Here is a 22,969-nt window from a genome sequence, read left to right on the forward strand (position 1 = left end):
TATACTTGTTGCTATATAACAAATCACCTCAACACTTAGCTTAAAACAAGAGTCATCATTAACTTTTGTTCAGTTTCTGTGGATCTGGAATTCAGGAGCAACTTAGCTGGGGTGATTGTGGCTCGAGATTTCTCATGAAGTTGCAGACAGATGTCTGCTGGGGCTGAGGTCCTCTGAAGGCCCATGGGAACTGGAGGATCTGCTTCCACCTGCAGGGCTGGCAAAGTGGTGTGGGCTACTGGAGGGAGGTCTCCGTTTACCTTCATGCGGGCCTCTCTGCAGGATCGATCGCTGGAGTGTCCTCACAGTGTGGCTGCCAGCTTCCCCTAGACTAAGAGATCTAGGGGACCGAGGTGGAACCGCAGTGCCTTTTATGACCTAGCTTTGGAAGTCACACACTGTCACTTCTCCTTTATTCTACTCTTCAATGGGGAGGGGACTACACAGTGGCGTGATTACTAGGAGGTGACCATCGGTGGGGGCCACACCCTCTGAGGAAGCACTGTGTTCTATTGTGTGACTGATATTAGGTATAGGATACTTAAATTCAGAATATTTTAGAACCACGTAGTCCACATAGACAGTCAGCATTGTTTTGTCAGAGGAGAGTTTTGTTAACATGACTGTTGCTACAACTCAGGTATCAGTGTTTTGGTTTGCATTCCCCTGAAAGTAGAGCCTGAGGCAAGGACTGGTGTAGAGGAAGTTTATGTGGGAGATGATTCCAGGAAGCAGGAGGGAGGGAGTGGGGAAAGTGAGGCAGGGAAGAAGGGAAAGCCAATATAAGGGTGCGCTATGGAAGGCTGCCTGCTATGGCCACTGTGCACTTGATTCCTCCGGGACCTGCTGAGAAGGGCAGAGAATTCCTCCCAACATTACCCTCCTGAAGGGAGGGAGGCTGCGAAATTGCTGCAGTAGCTTCCAGCTCCCACTGACTGAGGGTCCCCCTGGGAGGCAAACATCGCTGCATGTCAGATCTGTACTTGCAGTCAGGCTAAGAGGCCCCTATGGTGTTGGTAAGGCTCTGACGTTAAGTGGAAACCTTGGCTCATGCTGGAGGGGGATGCTGTCAGCACAAGGGGTGAGCTCACATGTGGGCTAAGGCCAGTGCTGTGGACACCAGAGGCATTTGCAGGACCTGGGGATGAAGTGCATGTGTTAGTTCAGCTCGTCCAAGAAGCAGACATCAAGAGAAGATTAGATGTACAAGGAATTTAATGGGGAATATGCCTTGAAGAAAATGGGGAGGGAGCTGGAAGAGGCTGGGGGAGCTATCAGGGAAGCAAGTCTGAGCTCTGGGGAAGAGAAGGACAGGAAGACAAGTTGGGTACAAAGAGTCCTTAGATTGTGGGGTGGGTCTAAGGAAAGTTCATCCAGGCTGACGGGGAGGTGTCAAGCCAAAATCTCCCATTGAAAGCATCCTGGTTTCACAGGAATGCCTGCCCTGGCATCCAGCCCATGTGCAGCGTGGCCTCTGTGCGAATGCGGGGGTGAGTTCACCTCAGCTTGGCCATTGGGCAGGTACCCTCCCTCAGTCATAGTGCTCAGAGGCACAGTCTCCTGGCAGCACCATTAGTTGTGTGCATGGACAGGACAGGTAGTTATAACAGGTCTTGTATTTGGGGGAACCAGAGGTCACCCACCCCAAGATACTAAGATCTTTCCTTCCTTCTTTTGTCTGCCACATTGTCTGAAATTTCACCATAAGAAAGTAATCCCTTTGTTGAATGGTTGCCCTTTCCGCCAGCTAAACTCTGACAGAAGTAACGTATTGAGTCACTAACATTTTAGTATGGAAAAATTATCCAAATTATTTGATTCTATGACAAACAGAAGGAATCTGCGACAACATGAAGGCACGTGGGATTTGGGTGAATAACACTTAAGGAAAGGGACACAAATGAGAAGGGTAGGGGACCACCCTGGGGCTACTTTCCTCCTGAGCTCCTGGCTTGCCCCTGCTGGAAATGGGGGGGGGGGGAGAGGAATCCAACATTCAGACTCTCTGTGGTGAAATAGCAAGTGAAACATGCTTTCAACGAGTGTCATCACTCTTTGCCCAGACCCACATTCCCCCACCTCCTGAGTATTTTGAAGGAGGGTGTATTTTCCTGGGTTGTTGGAGAAATTAAGTAAATGTTGTCCAAGTGGCTGGAATATTTGAGTTGGGAAGGAGGGAAGGGACCCCAAGATTTTTCATAGGTTGATCCATGGGTCAGCTTAGTCAGATTCTCTAGAGCTCAGAAATGCAAATTTCTCTTCCTCTCCACTCGTCCCCCAACCCCAGAGTAATTGATTTAGACTCTCTGGGGTTGAAGCCCAGGAATCAGTATTTTGTAAGCATTCCTGGTGATTTTTGTGAACACCAAAAATTGAGAACCACAGTTTCAAGACTCATTATGGTAGGACAATGTAAAGCCAGAGCTAGGGGACTGTAGCTTTTAACACATAATCAAGGTCAACCCAAAGCTTCTCTCCTGGATTCCAGACACCAGCTGCCTCTGACATCCGACTGTGTCCCTGATATCCTTTCTTGGATGTGTACAGGGCTTCTCCAACTCAACACATCCATAGCCAAATGCCCAGTCACCCTCCTAAAAGTCTTCTCCAACAGCCTCCTCCAGCACAGTGGATGGCAACTCCATCCTTTCGGTCTGCTGAGACCAGATGCATCCTGCCTCCTCTGTTTCTCTCACTTTTCATACACTTGCCTGGCTTTATATAATAGCCTGCTAGCAGGTCTTCCTGTACTATGTGTTAGGAACTATGCTAAGCATTTTTACCAGATTATCTCCTTAAATCATTGAAAACTGAGGCCCAGAGAAGTTAAGGGACTTGTCCAAGGTCACACAGCTATCAAATGGCAGGACCAGAATTTGAACTCAAGCTGTGTGACTTCAGAGGCTTTGTGTTAGGCAGTACACTGCTGCTTCATGGTGCAGACGTTCCTAATGATTCTTCACCTCTGTCTGTGCCCCTTTAAGAATCAGTTTACAAGTTTAAATCTGTGGCTCACAGACTGTTTTTAAAAAGGTTTATTTTGATTCTGCTAATGTTACGTCACTATTTATTTAGCTAAGAGTTTCTGTTGGCACTTGTAGGAGCCTGTGCCCTTTATCCATGGGCATTTCAGAGATTTTATAATCTGTATATCTGTAAGCTTTGCCAGCTCTTACTTTTAAGATTCTTTCCCCTCTCCTTTTGCTCTTTAGGGGTCCCTCTGAAGATGGTCAGCACAGGCTGCCTTATAGTCTATTTAATTCAAACCCACAGATTTCCTTTTTTTTAAATCATATTTTACAGTTTACTAAGTATTTATATATTATCTCATTAAAATTTTTGAACTTCATTACCAACCTTATACAATAATTAGGTCTTTTCTTCATAGGTGATCTAACACGTCACAGTAAGTGCAAATCTGGGACTTGAACTGGTATAGCCTGTGTAACCTTACCCACAGTTCTGATCATTGGAAAGTTCTAAAAGCCGACTTTAAAAAAATTAACACCGAATTCATTTGGTACCAAAACGTGACCTAAAATAATGTCAGGTTATTTATAGTCTTTATCCCATATAGTGTATTTATTTCTGAGCATAAATATTAATGTGTTTGAATACACGCCGTTGCTCTGGAGTTCCAAATGGAACATATTACGTAACACATGTGTTTGCTCTGCATTACTGCCTAAAATCTGAAAAATCCTGAATTCTGAAACATCTAGAGACTTCAAGCTTTTTTTTTTTAATCACATTTAATTTGTTCACTTTATGTTATTCGCCAGGTCTCCTCAAGCCCACAGATTTCTTGAATATTTCTGCCCTTGACTTTGAGGGCACAGAGGAGAAAGACATGGTGGGTCCTCCTTGCCTCTTCAGGGTCTTGGTTGGAGCCCGGGAGAGAGATGGAAAACAGGACACAGTAGCAGAGATGGCATCTTCTGGGCAGGTGGGCCCCAGCAGAGCCGGGCTGCAGCGGGAGGCAGGTGGGACGAGTTGCGGAGCGTGAGGGGAAAAGGGAAGACTCCCCGGCGAAGCGAAGTGCAGGGTTTAGCGGCGGGAGGGGAAAGGCGGTTCTGGCCACGACCCCGAGCTGGGGCCGGCACAGTCGCACGCACGCGGTTTACTTGGGGGGATGCTGGAGAAGTCGGTGTGGGCGGTGCGTGCTGGGGAGAGGGTGGAAGTGCAGTGATTGACTCCAACTGAGAAGAGCTGGGGATGAAGTGGGGAGGGCTCCACATCCCTTATGGACGGTTTTGAAGGAGGGAATGGATTACATACAATTTCTCTCTCTCTCTCTCTCTCTTTTTTTTTTTTTTTTTTGAGCAAACCCTGGTATAGGAGTCAGGAAATATAAAGGTATTGGACATGACTCTGTCAGGTGCTAGCCAAACGATCTCAAGAAATAACAGAAGCTCGAGTTTCTTAACTGTAAAATCAGATAGAAATGTCTTCCCTTATAGACACTGCTTCAGATTGTGGTCTGCTGGTGTGTGTGGGGTGGGAGGTGCAGGAATCATGGCCCATTGTTCCCTCTCACCAGCTTTTCTTTTTTTTTTTTTTAAATCCGCTTTTGTAGAAGGAAATCTTTGCGACAGAGCTGACCATTTCTCACTTATTCTTCTGTGTCTAGTAGGCCTCTGCGTAGAGTTGAATAATCAGTAAATACACACTGAAAAAATGTATGTTTACACACACACGCCCCAATTTATATTTCTCTAACTTTTTTTCTTCTAAGTCGGGCAATTAGGGATAGCGTTCACACACCAGGAGGAAGTTCTCGGACCTCGCACTGCCTGCAGGTTGGCATGTAGTTGGGGCGATAGGCTTCAGGTTCTTTACACGTTGATGTGCTCATTGTAAGATGAAAGCATTTCCTCCTCTTCCTTTTTCATGGGTTTCATTAAAGTTTTGACTGCTCCGAGCGTCTTCCTGGTCAGAACAAATGCATTTGGCATGGAGCTAATGGATAGAAATTTGAGGGGTGGATTAACATGGGCAATCCCAGTGCCTAGATATTTGGGTTACTAGTGCTACTGCCTGCATAGAGGTAAACGGGGAAGTGGTAAAACGGATACATTTTCTTGCATCCCAGATCTAATTTTCTCAGCCATAAATCAATTCATAAATTCAAATAGAAAATATTCTTTAAGGAAAAATAGGGGAAAAAAACAAGAAAAATACCCACCAACTATAATTTTGAGGAATGGAAATATTATGGGTTTTTTTTTTTTTTTTGCTTGAATTAATTAATATTCATTTTTAGTAAAAAATGTGAAGACTTTCTGTTGATGCTTGTGGATTTATTTTTAGAGAGAGGGAGAGAAAGAGAGGAAGAGTGAGAGACCTTCAGACATTTAGCTGCTTGTCTACATTAGAGAGTTTGAGACGTTAACTAAAGATGAGCAAGAAGCAAGTATTATCCATAAAATGCCAAAGCATAGTCCGTGGCCGAAAGACTTGGCCTGGCACCTAGAAGTAAAGTTTAGCCCCTTTCTCTATGTGAAGAAGGCTCATTTATTTCCTGTTCTTTTGGTTTCATTTTCCAAAGTGCACACTCTGATGAACTGGTGGTTGTCATGGGATTCTGTCCTAATCAGCTTTAACTGAGAGATTCTTACCCATGTAAAACTTATTCAGAAATAAAGATCCATTCAAGTCAATGGAGAAACCACTTTATAGGTCTATATTATGCTCCATTTATATTTATTAAGTCCTCATCTGTCCTGAGAAAATGATGAAGTCTTACATTTTTGTATTGTTTTATTGTTTACAAAGTATGTTTCATTCATTATCCTGTGGAAATCTTACTACTCTGTAAGGGAAGACATTTTTATCTGATCTAACAGATAAGAAACCCAAACTTCTGATATTTCGTGATCACTTGGCTAGCACTTGACAGAGTCATGTCCAATACCTTTATTTTCTGACTCCTATACCAGGGTTTGCTCAAAAAAAAAAAAAAAAGAAGAAGAAGACTGACTATAAAACTGTAATGAATCTGAAAATCTTAGTAGGGAAATCAGCTGCATTCTAATTCTTAAGTACTTGATTCAAGCAGAAATTGAAATAAAAAGTACAAAAATTTAAATAAGCCATTAACATTCATTGAATACTTACTATGTGATAGGCATTGAAAAGCACATGGGTTATTTCATTTCATTCTGATAACTCTAAGTGGAGAAATATAGTCACTTCTGATTTTATAGATGAAGAAAGGGCTTATAAAGGTTGAGAAAGAAAGTCAAAGATCCCATAGCTAGTGAATGGCAGAACTGTATTTGAAGCCCAGTCTGTGAGGTACCAGTGCTAAGGGCTTAACACTCTTCCAGCTGGCAGGCCAAGTCCATCAAAGGTTGTTTTTACACGATACAGAGAAATAACTACAAATTATGTTTATTGAGTGTTTCCTCTGTGCAGTCATAGGGCTGTATGTTTTACTTACAATTTTTCATTTGCTTCTTAAACCTGTAAAGGAGGAACTCATTTTAGAAATAGTGCAACCAAGGCACAGGGAAGTGAAGTACCTTGTCCAGGTTCACATAGCTAGTAAGTGGCAAAGCTGGGATCTGAACCCAAATACTATTCTGTCCAGAATCTGGCACTTTGCTCCTAGCTAATGCTTCAACTCAGTCTTGACTCATTCTCTTTTGTTCAAAGGTTGGGAAGATGTGCAGTTGTTCAGGGTGCTCAGGGCTCCTGGGCATGTCAAGAGAGCGACATCGTACCTTCTTGGACAAGCTGGTAATGAGCAAACTTTTCCTACAAGGAAAAGAACTCTCTGTAAGGACTTTGATGTGGGGAGAGTCAGTCTGGAAATACCACATTACTGAGTGGGCTTGAGCAGTAAATATGCTTCAAAGATTTTCACTGCAAGGCAGAGGTTTGGACAAGTTACAAGTGTGTTTACTCCCATGAATCTGAAGAGAGAACAAAATTAGGTTAAGTAGCTATTAATAACAGTTGATGATAAGAAAAAACAACCCTGGAACTGTGGTTGTCACAGTCTCTTAAATAGATTATCAAGTTAATACTTACTACTTGTTTATTTTGTTACTGTTATTAGTTTCAGGTGCACAGAATTGGATTACTCATAATCCTGCCTTATAACACTACATTGGTCCTTGTGACTTGTTTATACTGATTATTATTCTAAATAATTCTATTTTAAGGAGTGGCTAAGTGGGAACATATTCTAATATATGCTTCTGGGCACTCTGGATTCAGAGCTGCAGCTCTGGCATGTGGTTTGTTGTGGAATCTTTCCCCATATCCTGGACATAAAACCTAGGAGGAAATGGCTTTGAAGGGTCAGCCCTGAAACCCAGAAGGTGGTGGCAGTGACCCTGACACTGCTAAGAAGCTTCTCTCCTTTCCACTAGGGGGTTAAGGTTTCAGGACAGAGTCAGCCAGGGTCTTGGTGAAAACCTAGCTAGTATTCGTGACATCCTCTCCAAATTCCAAGGAGATGAAACAAACAAGGGGTCATTTTCCAGGAAAACTGAGGCCATGTTTTCAGTGCCCTGAGAATCCTCATACTCACCATTCCTCTGCCAATTAAAAAAGTTGCTCACACCCCGAACCCTTTCTCTTGGGAGGGCCAGCTGGGGTGAGGCCAGCAGAGCTGCTGCTCATGGAAAATTGGGCAGCTGCATGTGGCCCATGGATGGTCAGAAGTCCTCTAGCCAGGCATTTACGGGGAGAAGTTGAGGTTGCCTTGGGGAGAGATCTCTTCCCATCCAGAAAGACTTTGATACTTGTCGCTTTCTTTCTCACAACTTCTTTCTGTTTGTATGGAAAATATATTTGTTCCAATTTTCCTATCCTCACAGCGGTTTTAAATTGTAATACCAGAGTGGTGTTGTCAAAAGATCAGCCCCCATCCCTGACGAGCCAAATAATGCAGAGACAGGGTCTTGGAGCTTAGAAGAAAGGAGGCAAAGGGGGCTCACAGCAGGCTGGTGCCTTCAACTCTGTGAACCCATCCTGGGGCTGGGGCGGGGTGATGATACAGCCATAGCTCAAACAATAAAGCATCGATAACAATCAACAGAATTATTTTCTTCTCATAAGACTCAGAGTGGTGTCATGGTGTCTCTAGGCGATCAATTCTATAGAGGCTAGTGGTTGTTGCTCTTTCGATCTCTTTATCTTATAAGCATCTAAGGCGTGGTCTTCTTGGTAATTCAGATTGTTTTGTAAGGTGACAGTCCTGTAACCTTCTCCCTGGAGAACGACTCAGAGACCAAGCATGATTATTACTTTTGATTACTTATTACTTTTTGGAATAAAGTAGAAACAGTAAAATTAGCAGCTTTATTTTAACAATGGGCCTGGAGCTGTGAGTAGCAACCAGTTTGTCAAGTTAGTTGACCGTTTTAAGGGCAAGCATAAGAATAAGCAATCTGTTAGCCTAAGTGCAGCCATTTTATTAATTCTCCTTCAGTGGGGCTGGGCATTTTGTGTTTGTAGTGGTTGAACTCATCCTAAAAACTATTCCTCTGTCTAGGGCATCAGTGTTCATGATTGTTTTTGGTTATTTGTCTCTAGTTTGGAAGCACATCGTGGTGGCCAAGAGTGTGAACTCTGCAGTCATATTGACTGGTTTCAAATTCCAGCTCCAACACGTACTAGCACGTTTTAAAAAAACCTTCAGCAGTATGTTCAACTTTGCTAAATTTTACTCTTTTTGTATGAGATAATGGTAACTTCCTCATAAACTTCTCCTGTGGATTAATTCAGACATCTTTGTAATTCACTTAGCACAGCTCCTGGCAAGTAGTAAGTCCTTAGTAAATGTTATTTGCTGATACTATTATGAAACATAGTCTTAATATACTTGTACTTTTATTTTTCCTCGGTGGATGCCCCAAAGAAGGATTTTGGGTTTTAAGAGTGTGTGTTATACATTTTAAAACATGGTGCCCGATTTCTACTATCTAAAAAGTTTGCAGAAATGTATAGTCACTATTATTAGTGAACAGAAGTGGCCTTCTTCCCCAAACTTACCAACATGGGAGATTAGGAATCATTTCAAATTTGGCTAATATGATGGGTAGAAATGATTTCTCCTTATTTTAATTTGCATTTTCCTGATTCCATTTTTCTCTTTAGAGAGACAAAGCATCTATACCTAGATTTAGTAGTCATTTTCAGAGTATCTTCTAAGTCTGAACAGTCTATGCCTGTTTATAGCCTTTATCTGTGGGATTTTACAGATACTGCTATTTTGAATAAATATTACTAGTTTATAAGGACTCTCCATGAATTAATGGCATTGTCTATGTTAAAAATATTTCTCTCATTCTGTTCTGTGTCTTCCTTTTTTTTTTGTGATCTTTTGCTATACGCCATTTACATGTTTATATGGAATGATGTGATCATTTTTCTTTTGTCTTCTGGGTGTTCTCTTGTTTATCAAACACTTGAGTGCCATGTGTATGGTAGAATCATATTCTTGTTCTCAGTTCATTACAGCAATGGCTCTCAGTTTTCTGTGGGCATCAGAATCATTTATGAAGTGTTTTAAAACTGTGTTTTTTTGGGCTTGATCGCAAGATTTCCAGACATGGGGCCTAGACATATGCTCATGAGAAAGGAGAATCTCATTTTGAAAAACGAGTCCTGCTTAAAAGTAGCCTCTTAAAATGGCAAAGTGTTCATATAGGTGTTGAAGTTGGGGCCCAGTAGGTGGTCCTAAAATGTGCCTCAGTGGCATATTGATAATTTTGAATTAAAGTTATTTAAAGGGGGGAGGGTATAGCTCAGTGGTAGAGTGCATGCCTAGCATGCATGAGGTCCTGGGTTCAATCCCGAGTGCCTCTATTTAAAAAAGTAAGTATATAAACCTAATTACCTCCCCTCACAATAAATAAATAAATAAAGTTAAATAAATAAATAGAAAGAAGAGGCAGGAAAAATCTAACTTTAAAAAAATGTTATTTAAGAAATGGCCAATGCAAGAGGGATATTCTGACCCTCCTGTCTCCCCCAAAGCAGGAGATAAGTTGCTCATGTGAAAGGCGTACTCCCTGCATCTGGAGATAGAAGGACACCTTTACTGTCACAGAGAGGGAGGCAAGAAGCCTGTATAAACAAACCTTGTTACTTCTTTAATTTACCACTCCAAGCCCAGACTCTGTTTAGATTCTTCACTAATTGAGCACCCCAAACCTAAGTTTCTTTGCCTTGTCAGTTCCTCTCAGATTAATTATTTCTTTGTCTAAAAAGTATGAAAGCTGCCTACTTTGGCCTAAGTCCTGTTTCTATGAGACTTCTGTGCACATGATTAAAATTACTTTCTTTTCTCCTAATCTGTCTTGTGTCAGTTTTATTAGCCCAGCCTCAAGAACTCGAGAGGTAGAGGAGGAAATTTCCTCCTCCTGACACCCCAGGTTCATATGTTGAAATCTTAACCCTCAATGTGAAGGTTTTAGGAGATGGGGGCCTTTGGGAGGTGATTAGGTCATGAAGATGGAGCCCTCCTAAGTGGGATTAGTGCCCTGACAAAAGAGACCCCACAGAACTCCCTTGCCTCTTCCCCACATAAGGTTACAGCAAGAGGATGGCAGTCTGTGAACCAGGAGGAGGGATCCCACCAGAACCCAGCCATTCTTGCACCCCAGTCTTGACCTCCAGCTTCCAGAACTGTGAGAAATATATTTCTGTGGTCTGTAAGCACCCCCTCCCCGTGTATGGTATTCTTAGCGCAAATGGGCTAAGACACTAAGTGATGGGCACATGTGGATTCATTATCTGTTTTCCTTACTTTTTGAATATGTTTGAAAATTTCCGTAAATAGTAGCCTTAAAAGAAAAAGTTCTAATAACATGGGAAGCTCATCAAAGTTGCTGTCCTAATCAGGGCTGGCTGAGCATCAGAGATATTTGATTGACTTGGAAGGTCAACTAGGAAGGGACGGCCTGTCACGATGGTGTTGAGCAATAGGGCAGACTGCCCATGGGGGGCTGAGCCAGAGCCTGAGCAAGCTGCCAGGACGGTGCTGGGTCCTTGCGCCGTGAACAGCAGGGCCTCGTCTCTTCCTGTTTGCTCCATGGCTTCTCTCCCAGTTCTGCAGGACCCCATGGAGAGGCAGGAGTGGATATTTCTGTTTCTTGGGGAAGCAAGTAAAAAAAAATGGAAGTCAGTTTTCAAGTCTCTCTCTGGGAAGCCAGTAGCAGGTGGCAGGAGTGGTAATGTTCCCATTCCCCATCAGACTGGCCTCTCTCTCCCTCCATGAAAAATCTTTGTTGGTCATCTTACACTCACTCTAAACCTTCCAGTTTCATCTCTCTTTTTTGTGCTGCCAGCATGGCACTGTTTTCCTAGTCATGTTAACTTCTTTGTCTTGACTGTGATTTGCTTACTTCTGCCCCCAATGATAAAGACAAAACACTACAGTCAACCTGGGATGCCTCACCCAGATTTTCCCAATCCCTAGTCCTCCCCTCTTCTAAAATACTGCTCAAAATACAGCTTAGGGGAAGCCCAGGATGAACTGGCCCTCCATTGGTCAGCATGTAAGGACAGAGCTAACCAGGTAATTAAAGAGAACCATCCATGCAGAGGAGGAGTTGAACCATGAACAAGCAAAGCAACCTTCCCCTGGAGGGAAAACGGAGATTAATACTGGGGAGAAAGAACTTTTGAGATGGTCTCAGTAGAGATTGGAGATATTCGGGGAGGACATGATATCCAGAATTGAAAGCAAGTTGCCATTGAAAGGAGTCATCAGAAAACTAGAATTCTTGAAAATGAAATCTTGAAAATATGATTATTAAAGTTACACAGAACTCGCTTTCCATGCTACCCAGAGAGGGGTCCATATGGCGTTGTTCTGGGTTCCCATCATAACTTAAAGGGAAACTTGCACAATATCCAGAGCCCTTGATGTCCTGCAAATGAAGGGGGAGGATATCCTCAAATTCCTTGCAGCAGGAACCCGTTGAGGTGGCACCAACCTTGACTTCCAAATGGAGCAGTGCATCTACAAAAGGAAAAGTGATGGCATCTACATCATCAATCTGAAGAGAACCCGGGAGAAGCTTCTGCTGGCAGCTCATGTCATTGTTGCCATTGAAAACCCAGCTGATGTCAGTGTCATATCCTCCAGGCATACTGGCCAGTTAGCTGTGCTGAAGTTTGCTGCTGCCACTGGAGCCACGTCTTTTGCTGGCCGCTTCATGCCTGGAACTTCACTAAGCAGATCCAGGCAGCTTTCCGGGAGCCGAGACTTCTGGTGATTACCAATCCCAGGGCTGACCACCAGCCTCTCACCAAGGCATCTTACATTAACCTGCCTACCATCGCCCTGGGTAACATGGACTCCCCTCTGTGCCATCCCTTGCAACAACAAGGGAGCTCAGTCAGTGGGACTGATGTGGTGGCTGCTCGCCCAGGAGGTTCTGCGCATGTGTAGCACCATCTCCCGGGAACACCCATGGGAGGTCGTGCCTGGTCTCTACTTCTACAGAGATCCTGAAGAGATTGAAAAGGAAGAGTAGGCTGCAGCTGAGAAGGCTGTGACCGAGGAGGAATTAAAGGGTGAACAGATGGCTCCCGCTCCTGAGTTCACTGCTACTCAGCCTGAGATGGCGGACTGGGCCGAAGGCGTGCAGGTGCCCTCTGTGCCTGTCCGGCAGCTCCCCACTGAGGCCTGGATTGCTCAGCCCGCCACTGAAGAGTGGTCTGCAGCCCCCACTGCTCAGGCCACCGAAACGGGTTGCACCAACCACGGAGTGGTCGTAAGCTGCTCTTTACACAAACTCTTAAATGGAAATAGGTTGACGGAAAATAAACAGTTTCTAATGAAAAATGATTACACAAAACTCTAAAAACTAAAACAGACGCAGCCAAGGACTGAATTAGTGATCTGGAAGATCAAGTTAGAAAAAGAAGACTTCCAAAACCCAGAGACATGATGTAAAAAGTGGTGGAAAAGGCTGGGAAAAGATCTCAGAAGCTCACCCTCTACCCCCTCCAACAGGAGTCTCAGAAGACGATGAGAACATGGGGGAAAGGATATGACTTTTCTCAAAATAGAGAAATGACCTGGTCTTCAGATTGCAGGGTCCCATCTAGATATGTATTAGTGAAAACTTTTGCCCTGCAATGATAAAAAGAATATCCTTAAAGTTTTCAGTAACAAAACATCAGATGGTCTGACTCAAGTCGCACTGGATCAGAAGACTCTAATCAGCAGCACTGGATGTTCAAAAACAAGGGAACACCAAGTTCCAGATTCTGAGGAAAATTATTTGAACATACAAACATACGCCAGCTAGGCTAAGTATAAAAATATCTTCAAACATGGGCAAGGACTCTGAAAGATTGTCTTCTGTATACTTTTTCTACAAGAGTTACTCAGAGCTGTAGTGGAGCCAAGCAGAAACGGAACCCAAGAAAGAGAAATACATGAGATCCAAGAAACCAATCTAGGAAGACAATGGCAAGACATCCTGGGACGTTGACAGCTGCTCCTCATGCCTAGACAGCAGTGAGCCCAACTTACAACAGGAAGTCAGAGGGCTGCATGGAAGCGTCTTCAGGAAGAAAGTGGTGACATCACACATGTCATGTGATTAGGATCTAGACATGTCACTGAAGCCTGCTATCCATGAGATGGTGGTGCAAGTCTTTTTTTTTTTTTTTTTTTTTTCCCCAACAAGGGAAAGAGGGGCCACTAGATATTCTGGGAAATAAAAGGAATTACTCTAAAAGACAGTTATGGTCTGAATGTGAAGCAAGTCAGATTTTGAGCAGTACGTGCTGTATGAGAAATGGTGATGGACTGTCTGAATTAAATACAGTCTGTTTGAACTTGGGTACTTGGTATAAGCACTTCCCTATGTTGAGTGTGTTTTTTTTAATTCCTGAAAGTGGTTTGCCATTTTTATAGCATATTTTTCATTACAGATCAGCTTTACCCTAATAATTTTTTTGAAGAATCATCTGGAGAGTAAACTTAGGCATAAATTTTGTTTCATTTTTTTTTCTCAAAAAAAAAAAAAAGGAAATATGATTTGTGGTTTTTAACATAGTAATGGTGACTTTGGATTTTGATTAGACTGTCATTTAAGCTCAGTATCTGGAAACTTAGGGCCATTAAGAAGCATAAGTTTAAAAAAAAATACCCATTAACCCTAATGTCAAAGCCTCATATTTTTGTAATATTTTTTGAAGAGTTCCTTAGTAACTAATAGCACTTGTTTTGAAGATATATAAATATATATAAAAGTCAGCCACTCCTCTAGTTTCACTTCACTTTTTTTCTGCTAAATCCAAGTGAAATTAAATGAGATAATTTTTTAAGCAATTTTATTTTTTATTGAAATATAATTGACATGCAACATTCCATTAGTATCAGGTATACAACATAATGATTCAACATTAAAGAAGTATTTACAGCAGTTATCTCTGGGTTGTGGGACAGGAATGATGTGTGTGTGTATGATTTTCCTAATTTTTCTACCAAGAGTGTGTGTTGTTTTTACACTGAGAAAATAAACCCCATAACATTTAAAAAGGAAAATGATGTCTACTGAAACTGCCTTCTTAGGAAGTCCTTTTTGGTGGGGAAGGGGGGTAATTAGGTTTATTTATTTATTTTTTAATTAGTTTTTTTTTAGTGCAGGTACTGGGGATTGAACTCATGTGCCAAGCACATGCTCTAGACCACTGAGCTATACCCTCCCCCTCTTAGGAAGTCCTTTTTGATGCCCCACTTTCCACCAATCATTGCTCTCACAGTAACCAACTTATTTTTTTTTTAAAGGAGTTCACCTATTTACTGATAGCAGGTATAGCTCTGCGTGTTGAATGCTCCTGCCTACAAGATTTTAGTTTCTCAAGGACTGGGCCTGGGCATCTACACCATTCCTGTTCCCCTGGCCTGGCTCAGCCAACCTCAGTCTGCCCCACCAGGTCCTGGAGAGCATCCTGGGCAGATGGAGAGCCTCTTGGCCCCATGCCCCTCCCTCCCCGCACTCTCACAGGCACCCCACCTGGGATGAGGGAGAAGGGAAGGCAGCAGGTCCAGGCTCGGGTAAGCATGGTCACAGGAACCCATGTTGCGAGGGCTTCAAGTGCTCTACACCAATTATTAGACTCTCAAAGTTGTATAAAGTTTAAATCAGAAGCCCAGATGCTTATGTGTCTAATCAGCAAGCACAATAAACAAAATAATCAAATGACAGAACAGACTAAACTCAGAGCCTCTTCCCATGAATGGTGTTTATCAGGACAGCATTTTTGGTGAAGTGAATCAGCTCATTTATTTGTAAAGATTCAAGGCATTGTCTTGGGAGTCTGAAAGGATAATGAACATAGGAAACTCTCAAATGTTGGTGTCATCATGAAAAAGCCTTTCATGGACAGGAGAGAGAATAGCACAAAATTTTTTTCCTCCCCTTAAGCCATAGACCCTTCTCCCTGCCATGCTTTCCTGCAGATAAGGTAAGCCTCTAGAAAAGAGAATGAGAATAGAAAGAGTAAAGGAGAAATTGGAGAGTGGTTCTGGGAGCTTGAGAAGAGGGTGAAACCCCAAGGGACAGTGAGCACTTCGAACTTGACAATGAGTCATAGAGTGACACATGGGTCTGCGTGTCAGTTTCCTTTCTTTGCCCCCAGTTCTTGGCATAATCTTGACTTTCATCTCCACATTCTGCTTGTAACATCTATATTCCAAAGAGGTATGACCACTTTTAAAATCTTTAGAACCCCTAGCATGCTTACTTTTGGAAAGCAAACTCATTAGAATGTATCTACATCCTAAATTAAATATAATTTTTTTGTAAATATTTTTGACAGGATATTATGTTGAACCATACAGAATTGCCATTTTTTTGTTTTCATATTCTTTTTCATTAATGGTTATTATAAGATATTGAATATATTTCGTGTGCTATCCAGAAGAAATTTGTTTTTTAAATCTATTTTTATACATAGTGGCTAACACTTGCAAATCTCAAACTACCAAATTTATCCCTTCCCATCCCCTTTCCCCTGTAACCATAAGAATGTTTACTATGTCTGTGAGTCTGTTTCTGTTTTGTAGATGAGTTCTTTAGTGTCCTCTTTTCTTCTTCTTTTTTTTAGATTCCACATATAAGTGATATTATATGGTATTTTTCTTTCTCTTTCTGGCTTATTTCACTTAGAATGACATTCTCCAGGGCCATCCATGTTGCTGCAAATGGCATTATTTAACTATTTTTATGGGTGAGTAGTATTCCATTGTATAAACATACCACAACTTCTTTATCCAGTCGTCTGTTGACGGACATTTAGGTTGTTTCCGTGTCTTGGCTATTGTAAATAGTGCTGCTGTGAACACTGGGGTGCAGATATCTTTTCAAATTAGTTCCCTCTGGATATATGCCCAGGAGTGGGATTGCTGTATCATATGGCAAGTCTGTTTTTAGTTTCTTGAGGAATCTCCAAACTATTTCCCATATTGGCTGCACCAAATTACATTCCCACCAATAGTGTAGGAAGATTCCCTTTTCTCCACAGCCTCTCCAGCATTTATTGTTTGTGGACTTTTGAATGATGGCCATTCTGACTGGTGTGAGGTGATACCTCATTGTAGTTTTGATTTGCATTTCTCTGATAATTAGCAACGGTAAGCATTTTTTCACGTGCCTATTTGCCATTTGTATGTCTTCATTGGAGAATTTCTTGTTTAGGTCTTCTGCCCATTTTTGGATTGGGTTGTTTGTTTTCTTGTTATTAAATTGTATGAGCTGTATATATATTCTGAAATTAAACCTTTGTCAGTTGCATCATTTGCAAATATTTTCTCCCATTCTGTAGGTTGTCTTTTTGTTTTGCTTATGGTTTCCTTTGCTGCACAAAAGCTTGTAAGTTTGGTTAGGTCCCATTTGTTAATTTTTGCTTTTATTTTTGTTGACTGGGTAGACTGACCTAGGAGAACATTGCTAAGATTTATGTCAGAAAATGTTTTCCCTATGTTTTTTTCTAGGAGGTTTATCGTGTCTTGTCTTATATTTAAGTCTTTAAGCCATTCTGAGATTGTTTGTGTATGGTGTGAAGGAGTGTTCTAACTTGATGGATTTACATGCTGCTACAATTTTCCCAACACCACTTGTTGAACAGACTGTCTTTTATCCACTGTATATTCTTGCTTCCTTTGTTGAAGATTAATTGACTGTAGGTCTGTGGGTTTATTTCTGGGCTCCCTATTCTATTGCATTGATCCATGTATCTGTTTTTATGCCAATACCATGCTGTTTTGACGACTGTAGCTCTGTAGTATTGGTTGAGGTCTGGGAGGGTTATTCCTCCACCTTTGTTCTTTTTCTTCAATATTGCTTTGGCAACAGAATTGCCATTTTTAAAGACCAAAAAATGTTTACATATTAGCAGTTTCATCCTGTTCAGTCTAATAATTTTGTCTTTGAAATTATTTGGCTGCCAGTGCTGCATTTAATTTAGCATTAGCTACGATTTACCTGCAGTTACTACATATAGGCTGGGAATTTACGTGAAATGAGAACTTTTAACCTACAGATTATTATTAGGGGTGATGACACTTTAAATGTTCATGAATATGAAAGGGAATAATTGGTAGAGATGACTTAAGTTGGCATCTGTAGACTGCCCATTAAACATTTATTAACCAAGAGTTGCTCACTGTTTCTATTTTGGAGCTGTCGCATGTTGGCTCCAGGTGGCAGGCTTTGATGGGCGATTAGTGTGTAAGAGGAGTATTAGAGGAGCTACTAGTTTAGCGCCCATGAGAAGGGGAAAGAGCCACACTGGACGAGGCAGAGGAGCTGGGCTACAGAGCCGTCGTAACTGGCTTCAGCAGCCCCATGGAGAGCTTGGAGCAACTGTTGCCAGAACATGGCCTTTGTACCCCGCTTACTGAATTGAGACTTGAGGATAGAGTTTTGGATGAAGTAGAAAAGGTAGCTTTGTGGTAGAGTATAGCTCAAGTGGCAGAGCATGCGTTTTGCATGCATGATGTCCTGGGTTCAATCCCCAGGAACTCCATTAAAAAAATAATTAAATAAGTAAACCTAATTACCCACCCCTCAAAAAGAAAAGGCAGCTCATTTCTTTGCCAGGCAGAGGAAGTCACAGTGAGCTAATGCCTGCAAGACAGTGAGCCTGCTGGGGAGAGAAGGTAGGGGGTTTTATAGTAAAAGTTCAAGGGGTGGAGCTAGTTTCTTTAAAGATCACATACAGGGTAACAGATTGTTGTAAAGTTGTTCTTGTTTTAGCAGATTTTTTTTTTTGCAGGTTTTGCAGTGGTCCCCTTCCCTCTGCTGGATATGAAGTTCATTTCTGGCTTTGGGACTCTCTTAATGTTCTTGCACCTAGAATAAAAGATGCAAAGAAAGGGTTCTATAGAAAAGAGCTCTAGAGAAAAATTTTGCAGTTTAAAGTCAAGCTGATAAACGCTTTTAGCCTTTTAAGCAGGCTGACACCTGGGACCTCCTTGAGCAACAAGATACAAGGAAACCATAAGTGGTCAAGAAGAGGGCACTGGGGTCCGGAGCAAGGCACTGAGCATAATACCTGCACGCAGCACCAGCATCACGAGGGGGTTGGGCAGACCACCCAAGCCTCCCTCCTCTCCAGCCCAACCCTGGTCAGCTAGAGCATGAGAACAACCCTTTAAACCATTATACAGTTAAGCAGTTGCAAACACCATTGCAGATATCAGATGGTCACTGATGACAGGAGGGTCCTGCTCAGTTACACAAGGACAGCCCCGTCCGGTTCAGGGCACCAGTTGCTGGACGCAGGCTGCCCTGAGAAGGAGCAGTCCAGAGAGGGCTGGCAGCTGAGGGCTTTAGCTAACAGCATTCCCAGTGGTTAGGGGAACAAATCCTGTGTTCATGATTTGGGGATCTGAGTGGCAAACCACAGCATCCATGACAGTGCCAATTTTTTTAACGTCTTCCAGTAGCACGCTAGCCCTGGGCCTGGGAGATACAGGGATCAGCCTGAGGCTTTAAATAGACTTTTAAAAGGCTTTTAGGGAGTCTTTTAAATAGACGTAAGAGGGAAAAGGAGAGTATTGGACGAGACTTGCCAGCAGAGGTCAAGGTAGAGAGAGCTCTGGACAGGGTCAGGAGTCCTGCCTGGTTGGAGCCTGTGTGGTCTGACCCATGAACCGAGGGGGTGGTTCTGATGACCCCCATTTCTTCTTGCAGCCTAGCACTGGGTGGTGCTCTGAGTCTCACCCCAATGACCCCGAAGTGGAGCCAGTCAGAGTCACTAACTGATCCAGATTCGAATTAGGCAGTTTGTACATCTCCCGGTTCCTTGCTCAGACTCCTGGGGATCGATGGGGCAGAGACGAAGATGAGACCCAAGCCAGGCCATCTTGTAAAGAATCACGTTTATTTCTCCTTCCTCTCGCTCATGTCTCTGAACAGGCGCATCTATGAATAGGACACTGCGATTCATTACTAAGCAGCAGGCAGCAGGTCACAGAGGGAAAAAAGAAAAGCAAGAGAGGAGCCAGGAATTAGAAAACCAGTGACTTAACCACACCCCCAGCTGTGTTCACTCGGGCAGCACGTGTACTCACGTTGGACAGCACAGAGAAGGTTAGCACGGTCCCTGTGCAAGGATGACACACAAACTCGTGAAGCATCCCATATTTTTTCAGGGATGATGAAAAGGTTCTGGAGGTGGATAGTGGTGAATGGTTGTACGAGAGTGGAAATACACTTAATGCCACAGAGCTGTGCACTTACAATGGTTAAATGGTAAGTTTTAGGTTAGGAATATTTTGTCACAATTTATAAAAAACAAACAAACATGGCCCTAAGAGATGGAGGGTTGTAAAAAGGCGTCATAAAGTAGACGTCCTACAGTTACAGAGATGAGATCAGTTATAGCCAAAAGGAAAACAAATCTCAAAACCCAAATGCAGGCCACAATGTGCACACCATGGTGCAAGTACCAAGTAGTGGAAAGAGGCAACCTCGATATCACTTGGGTTCAAAGCCTAATTCTGCCACTTCCTAGCTGTGTGACCTTGGATAAGAGCCTAACCTCTCTAAGCCTGTTTCTCATTTATTAAAAAAATGACAACACTGGACTCGTGTCTGTTGGGAGAATTGGACAAGATATTACAGGCAAGGCAATCAGCACAGTAACTGGCTCCTAGCAGGCATTCACTAAAGTGTTTCCTTTCTGCAAGTGAAAAGTTGCAAATGTAATATATTGTGGGACACGGAAACTAACTTGTTTCCTGGCAGAGGCAGATCAGGTGTAGGAAGAACATGCTAAATTGCTGAAAAAGACTTAAAACTTATTATTCAGGGTGCTGGTCCAGATGTTGTAACTAAGAAACCCCCCCAACAAAATGGTTTAAACAAGATGGAAGCTCATCTTTCTCAAACTAATAGTCCAGGAGTGAGCTGTCTATGGCAAGGTACTTATGTTTCTCAGCACAAGATTTCTATCTTTGGGTCCAAAATGTTTACTTTAGATGCTGACATCACCTAGGCAGTGGAAAGGGGGAAGAGGCCAGGGGCGGCACCCACGTTTCTTTTAAGGGCATGACTCAAATGGCACAGCTCATTTTTCCACGCAGGCCCCATTGACCAAACCCATGCTAGAAAGGATGTTGGGAGAAGTAACCTCCAGCTGGAGTTCTGTTAAAGAAAGGAAGAGTGGATCTTGCTGAACTCCTAGTCATCTCAACCACACAACTTTTATTTTCTCTAGTTTATAATCACATGCTTTCAAAAACAAAAACAAAGCTAACACATTCCCCAAAATAGAAGCACAGTTTCTTATTAATTCATTCAGTATTTATATTTATTGCTATGTGCTAGGCGCTACTCAAAACATTGCATCCTGACCTCATGAAGCTTGAGTTTAGTAGCGGGAAAGAGTAAACAACAAAAATCAGAAAAACATTAGTACCAATAAGGGCAAAGATGAAAATTAAGGTGATGTGGGAAAAGGGGACTAGGTGGCCACTCAGATGGGGTGGTTAGGGGCTTCCTCACTGAGGAGGTGATGTATAAGCTGAACCATTTGAAGAGCAAGAAGGAGAAAATGCCAGGAATGAGGAACTGTAGGTGCAAAGGTCCTGACAGGGGGCAGATCTTGGAGGTGTGTGGTACAGAAGGGCCACTGTGGCTGGATTTAGCAGGAGAGGGCAAGAGGGTATAAGACCGGAAAGGCAGACAGAAGCAGTTTGCTCTCCAGCATTTCCCAGCACTAAGCACAGTGTACACGGAGTGGGCACCCCATGAGGGTTTGATGAAAGAATGAGTGAAAGATAGAGATCTGAGGCTGTTGACAGCCAGCCTCTAATGCAGAGCTCTCCTCTGCTTTCCTTAGGCAAAGACTAGATTGCCCTCTGCTCATCCTATGCACACTTCTTGGCTCCTGTCTCTCGATTACAGAGCCTCTTTCTCCCTGCTGTTGCTCCCAGAGTCCTTGTAGCCTGATGACCTCTTATAAAAAATGGAGTTAGGGAAGGAATTTGGGAAGGAGACAGATACCTGAAGAAAATGGTCATGTCTTTTCTTTGGCTTTCTCTACTCTTTGCTAAACAGCTCTAGTTCTCTTAGTTTTTCTCCATGTGGTTTTCTGGACCTGGAATCAATCTGATCCCCTCCTACATTGTGCAGTTTGGGGAAGCATTATAGAAGCAAGTACCAGGGTTAAGGCTGTAGCTTTTGGAGCCAGAGTGCCTGAGCTTGAACCCTCATTTGGCCCCCTGTTACCTGGGCCACCCTGAGTAAAGTACTCAACCTCTCTGATCATCAGTCTACCTACCCATTAAATGGGGGTTAATAATAGTCCATGACCACAATACTGAAAGCTCTGAAACTAAGGTTTTTAGTAACTCGCCTGAAGCTAAAACCTGGCCTGATCTGATCTGAACCTGTTTGGCAGGAAAATGTGACATGAAACTATTATCTTGATTTAACCCACTTAAAAAAATATTTGTGCAATTTTGCTAGAGAAATGTTAATGTGTTTGATTAGAGGACAGCCCTAGACCCTGCTGGGGGAGTTGTATAATTTATAATATATAGGCATACTTTTTTTTTACTTTTATTTTTTTAAAAATTTTTATTGAAGTATAGTCAGTTTACAATGTTTTGTCAATTTCTGGTGTACAGCACAATACTTCAGTCATACATGAATATACATATATTCATCTTCGTATTCTTTTTCATGATAAACCACTGCAAGATATTGAATATATTTCCCTGTGCTCTACAGTATAAACTTGTTTATGTATTTTATATATACCAGTCAGTATCTGCAAATCTTGAACTTCCAATTTATCCCTTCCCATCCCCTTCCCCCTGGTAACCATAAATTTGTTTTCTGTGTCTGTGAGTCTGTTTCTGTTTAGTAATAAGTTCATTAGTCTTTCTTTTTTTTTTTTTTTCTTTTTTCTTTAGATTTCACATATGAGTGACATCATATTTTTCTTTCTCTTTCTGGCTTATTTCACTTAGAATGACATTCTCCAGGGCCATCCATGTTGCTGCAAATGGCATTTTGTTATTTTTATGGCTGAGTAGTATTCCATTGTATAAATATACCACATCTTCTTTATCCAGTCATCTGTCGATGGACATTTAGGTTGTTTCCATGTCTTGATTATTGTAAATAGTGCTGTTATGAACATTGGGGTGCATGTATCTTTTTGAATTAGAGTTCCCTCCAGATGCATACCCAGGAGTGGGATTGTTGGATTGTATGATAAGTCAATTTTTATTTTTATTTTTTAAGGAAACTTCATACTGTTTTCCACCAAATTACATTCCCACCAACAGTGTAGGAGGGTTCCCTTTTCTCCACACCTACTTCAGCATTTATCATTTGTGGACTTTTGAATGATGGCCATTCTGACTGGTGTGAGGTGATACCTCATTGTAGTTTTGATTTACATTTGTCTGATAATTAGCGACACTGAGCCTTTTTTCATGTGTCTATTGGCCATTTGTGGGCCATAC

General features: G+C 42.3%; 1 long non-coding RNA gene, 1 other non-coding gene and 1 pseudogene across 4 annotated transcripts in view; all 3 read left to right on the forward strand.

Moving 5' to 3' along the window:
• LOC123614514 (uncharacterized) overlaps positions 1–22,969 on the forward strand; it is a 116,992-nt gene that overhangs the window by 45,776 nt on the left and 48,247 nt on the right. The gene's annotated exons all lie outside the window — the stretch shown is intronic.
• Positions 184–15,981, forward strand: LOC105062443 (small ribosomal subunit protein uS2-like; annotated as a pseudogene).
• Positions 19,533–19,638, forward strand: LOC123614523 (U6 spliceosomal RNA). Its single transcript, XR_006721932.1, has one exon. It is a non-coding gene; the product is annotated as a U6 spliceosomal RNA (small nuclear RNA).

Source organism: Camelus bactrianus, chromosome 7, assembly GCF_048773025.1.
Source record: "Camelus bactrianus isolate YW-2024 breed Bactrian camel chromosome 7, ASM4877302v1, whole genome shotgun sequence".
Classification (NCBI taxonomy): Eukaryota; Metazoa; Chordata; class Mammalia; order Artiodactyla; family Camelidae; genus Camelus; species Camelus bactrianus.